This window comes from Branchiostoma floridae, chromosome 6, assembly GCF_000003815.2.
Source record: "Branchiostoma floridae strain S238N-H82 chromosome 6, Bfl_VNyyK, whole genome shotgun sequence".
NCBI lineage: Eukaryota > Metazoa > Chordata > Leptocardii > Amphioxiformes > Branchiostomatidae > Branchiostoma > Branchiostoma floridae.
In genome coordinates, this window is record NC_049984.1 from 26212958 (window position 1) to 26218128 (window position 5171).

Below are 5171 nucleotides of genomic sequence, written 5' to 3' on the forward strand. Positions count from 1 at the left end.
AGTGTCATCCATGTACTAAATGTGCCACCAACAACCACAAGGCTGTAACAGATGCGATAAACAAACACCTGTCGTCGTTTCTCTACTGCAATTCAACTTGAGATACTGGATTTACCTTTCTTCGTTCATTCATGAGTCAGCCAATTCATTCCAAAATAAAATGACATGTGGCATGTGGCCGTTGACATTAATCGTCTACAACCTGCCACCAGAGATAAGGACGCTCTTCAACTTGCTTCTGCTGGTCAGCACTATAGCAGGCATCGTTTTTTATTACTTTTCTCTAGTAAGTGTTACAGCACCCGCCTTATGTAAGTTATACGTCGCTGCCCACCGAAGTACAATGGCGTTTTCCCTAGAAATCGCAAGGTGGCAGTTCTTCACAGTAAAAAACAAACACAACATCCGGGCACTGACCGTCCCATCGTTCTCTTTTCCCGAAACTTCTTTTCGTCGAAGGGTTTGCAAAGTTTTCTTTGTCTCTCGACTTGGTGGTTTTTTCTGCTTTTCGTAGCGATTTACTTCTGTCCTTCTGGCACAGTGGGCCCTATATTAATAGGGACTGTTTAGTCTCCGTAGGTCACTTTGTGAAGTGTTATTTTTGCACATTTTTCACATTTGCTGTTTTCTCTTACAGCACGCCTTTTTCAGATTTCACGCGCTAGCTCAGGGCAAGTACTGTCTTGTCTAGCCAACGAGTTTACACTTTACTATGAATCCTACCACGTCGTTTGAACCTGGCAAGATGATTCCGCCTGTATCTTATCTGCAGGCGGGGATCTCTGGCGAGACACATCTCACTTACCAGATGGCCGGGAGTGGGATGTCACGCCATACGCAAACCCCTGCCACTTTTGGCACCAACAGTGCAGTACCCACCGCCGCCGCCAGTTCGCTGCCGGTCAGCATACTGGGAGCACCCGCAGCTGGTGTTTTTGCACCAGCAGGCGGCGGAGGCACTGGGGCGTTTCAGCCCAATCCTGCTCTGGCTACAGGTATGCCATGGAGCGTTTTTTCCGAGTTCAGTAGACTCGTGAATGACATGAGGTCGGCTTTGGACCAGTCCAATAGCCATTGGACCATTGACCAATTACTCACGGCCTCTATCCCTGGACGGGGTTCAGGCATGATCACCGCCTCAAAGCTAAAATTTGTAGTGACTAGAAATTAAACACTTCACAGTGACAACACAACACACCACAGCACTGAGTCAAAACATGACTTCAGCATCGCAGAACATCACATACCGGTGGCAGACAATAGACTAGCCGACTTCTTTAGTCGTTGGCACACGGAATCCAGATACCAAACGCAGTTCCGAGCAGCTACGGCTGGCGAGATACCGGTATGCCAGACCTGGTCCCAGTTTTCCCATCAATGGACCCTGAACGAAGAGAATAACATACTGTATGAAGCATTGTCCAAGCGTACTGCTACATCTTTTAAAGCACCAGTGAACAATAAGCACGATAATCAAACGCCATCACCCGTTCTTTGGTGATAGTGCTGACACCTAATTTAAGCTCCGATTAGCCAAATCTAGCCTGTGCATATGGATATTACACTAAATTGCACTAGAAGACGCGGAGCCGAATGTGAACCTAAAATGTGAAATAATGATTTAAAAATGAATAAATGATCTTTAAATGTATTTCAGATTTTGTGCTGAAGATGGAAGTAAGACTGAGTGGACCGATGTACGAGGACTTTCACAGATGCGCAGGATCTTTGCCAACAAGTGCACTTCAGCAAGGGACTAGGTAGGTAGTAGGTAGGCACTTCAGCCTGCCGGGGCACGGAAAGAAAACTGCATGTCTAAAGAACAGCTAAGTTCTTTGACTTGATTCACTATTAATCGTCTTAATATTGGTATTTAAACTTGATACTGCACAACAACAATACTAGTACTGCCGACAAAGAATAACAACACTGTATTTTAAACATATTCTATCATTTATATTCTAACTCATACATGTGTTCAATTCCTGGTATTCTAACAGTTGGCAATGGCGACTGTCTTTGCAATACGGTCATGCTGCTGACTGGAAGTGACGACTGCACAGCAGTGCTGCGTTTGGGTGCCACAGTTTATGCCGAAATACAGGTACTTGTTAGGAGATCAAAAGAACTTGAAGTTTGACTCCTGCAAATGTAAATCTGAAACAATCAAGGCAACGATGCCACCAGAGGCATCAGAAGGCGTGCACCGATCACAAGAGACGGGCGAAGAAAACGACATCAACATAGGGGACACAGTCCTAGCTGAACGTTTTATGTATTCATCCGGACTGAGATGGCACGATTTTCTTTAATCATTGTACCGGTAGCAAGCGTGGAGTTATGATATTAGTTACAAAAGGCATAGTTGTACACGATTGCATTAAAGACAATGATGGCCGATTGTTAATACTAAAAAAAGCGATCCGGTCCAAGAGCAAGGGGCGAAGAGGAAGTACAACCACACCTCAGCAGAGATGTACAAGGGATATCTTCCCGTCAGGTAGACGGCGCGGTGCCCAGCACATGTAGCGTAGATGATTTCGGCGCGGGTACCGGGTCCAGCACATCTTGTGAGGATGACCTCTACAATAGTCCGGCTCCAAGTTACTAGTAATCTCGCGCTCCAAGCTCATCTCATGTAGAGGACGACGTCAGAATGTTAACGGACATGTTTCCGGGCTCCCTAGGCAGCCTGGGCCACAACGCTGTGATGGACATCAGGGCCAGGTCGCAGAGCATAGATAGTGCCCATAAGAACATTATTCGGATTCTACGGCCGCGCAGGTTGTCAAAGTTCTCGTTTGTCGGGGTTTGACCAGGACTTCCAGAAGCCTCTCGTTGCCATGGGGAAGCTCCTCCTGGACGCGGCCAATGAAGTCACGTCGTCTGTCTTTGGGAAAGACCTGGACCCTCCCAAGCTGACACGCCACCTCTTCATGCTGCCCGACATCATAGAGCAGGCACTTCCTAAGGTGAAGAAAGTGACGAGTATAAGAACCATTTTTTTCCGCAATGGCCACAGCCTCGCTGTCCCTCACATTCTCCCAAACCCACAAACTACTCCGGCTCTATCTCACAGTACCCATCACTTACGCCACATCTGAGAGCACATTCTCCTCATTGAAGAGACTGCTCACATACCTCCGCTCCACAATATTAGAACAGCGACTGAACAACTGTATGCTGCTGCACATCCACAAAAACATTGTTGATAACATAAACCTGACAGACATCGCGGCGCACAATGAGAAATGTGCTGTTCTATATGAAATTTTTCTAACATTTGAGTAACGAGTGCAAATAATGCCCTTCCCTCCTGTATACTGCAAGACGATCAGCAAGACGTGAAAACTGACTCTCTGCTGACTTAATTAAGGTATTTCAAATTCATTTGTAAACAGGAAGCATGAACTGCTTTTGTGAAATTTATGAATAGAGATGAACTACTTATCTTTTTCAGAAATTATGTCTACAGACTTGGTAAGGCACTTTACGCAAGGGGAAATAAATAATCCTCTTAAGAATAATTGTGACAAATAACCTTTACACCAACAACCACTTCACTGTGTTCTGTCTAGAATGTGATATACATGAACATGAACATGGACATGACAATCCTTGACAATTGTCTATATCCCTTTCAGGCCTACAACAATCTGTGGACGACAATCTCTTCCTACTACATCCTGATGAAAACACCGCACATCTATTAGGATGGATGTCGCAGTGTAGAATAGAAAATCCCATAAATACATAACCCTTGTGCAACATATATGTAATGCTCTCTTTTGTCAGTGTTGAATGTGACAAATAACACTTCTATTGGAAATACTTCTACTGGAAATTCAATTTCAACTTCCAGCTTATAAAAGTTATTTTGTAATATTACTCCTTGTCTATAGATCAAACAAAACAACTTCCAAGGAAACCAGACACATGTAATCCGTTTTCTTAATCATTCAAAACCTTTTGTGCTATGCTAAAAAGGGTCGGATAGTGAGATTACAAGACTCGACTTCTGGACCCATCTCCAAATACTATGTAGCTTCATCAGTCATGGCCTGTTGCATGATGCTGTATCATGACCCAGGGGCCACAGCTTTTGCAGGCAGTGCATTCTTCGCTGGTTAAGATATGGTAAGAAACAATGTCCTGTCAGCAGGGTGCCACTGAGGGAGGACCATCTCACCGTATCTGGTCTTAAGCAGCTTGCGGAGTATTCCAATATGAAGTTTTGTATTCGTCTGTAACAGAAAATCTTTACACAGTGCCTGCTGCCTGTAATGAAGGCAATACAAAGGCACGAAGGAAATGTTATTGTTACAGTAATTCAACTTTAAGGAAACATTTGAAAATCAATATGAAACAGCATTTGCAGAAATGAAGGTTATTTAATAGATACTGTAGCATAAATGGCATTTGGGTTACAACATTAATTAATATTTTTCCATGATTGATACCGTTATGAAATATGCGCAAAATCTGTTGTCCTGTTTACCGTAATTAACTATTCGTGTGACATAAAACTTGGGTTATTAAGTATTTGTCTCTCTAGAAAATTGTTCTTTTTCAGTTTCTATAGTGCACACAGAAAGGGATTCACGGAGTATTATTGAATGGAGGTTTTCATTTCATCTGTCAGACATGCAGAAGGCCACGAGTTTTTATTAGGTTGCACTGACTTCTCTGGAAATCCAGGCAACCAAACCACACATGGATGATCCTGCCAAAGACGTGACTTATCATAGCCTAGCCGGCACAAAGAAGAAAGTTACATTAAGATGTCGGAACTGCCATACCAACTATGTTTTTGCAATGTACCGGGATTCCATTACCGGGCTCTGGTTACCGGGTATCGTTTTAACACGGAGGAGCAGTTTGCTGTGGAAACATCAAACTGCACTTATCTCGACCGACGCCGTTAATGCGTTATAGTCTGTTGTACCCTATGTATTTTTGAACGTGAGTAAAAATCATGTTACTATAACTCATAACATTGGACTACTTCGACACAAATACCTTGGAGTAAGGGCCTTTCCAAACCTCATCAACCTGCACTATTGATCAAAGTTTGAGGTACTTTCAATATGGATTACCTATTAAGTTTTAACCCTGTAATAACAAATTCCTGATCATTTTGCAACATCGAAGAAGACACGTTCACTCACGTC

General features: G+C 43.5%; 2 long non-coding RNA genes across 2 annotated transcripts in view; one reads left to right on the forward strand and one right to left on the reverse strand.

Moving 5' to 3' along the window:
- The window catches only part of LOC118418679, a 3343-nt gene extending 1459 nt beyond the window's left edge, over positions 1–1884 (forward strand). Inside the window, exon 3 of the long non-coding RNA XR_004831505.1 lies at positions 1658–1884. This is a non-coding gene — a long non-coding RNA (uncharacterized LOC118418679). The remainder of the gene's footprint in view (positions 1–1657) is intronic.
- A 716-nt stretch (positions 1885–2600) lies between these two features.
- The window catches only part of LOC118418672, an 8654-nt gene continuing 6083 nt past the window's right edge, over positions 2601–5171 (reverse strand). Inside the window, exon 3 of the long non-coding RNA XR_004831498.1 lies at positions 2601–2967. This is a non-coding gene — a long non-coding RNA (uncharacterized LOC118418672). The remainder of the gene's footprint in view (positions 2968–5171) is intronic.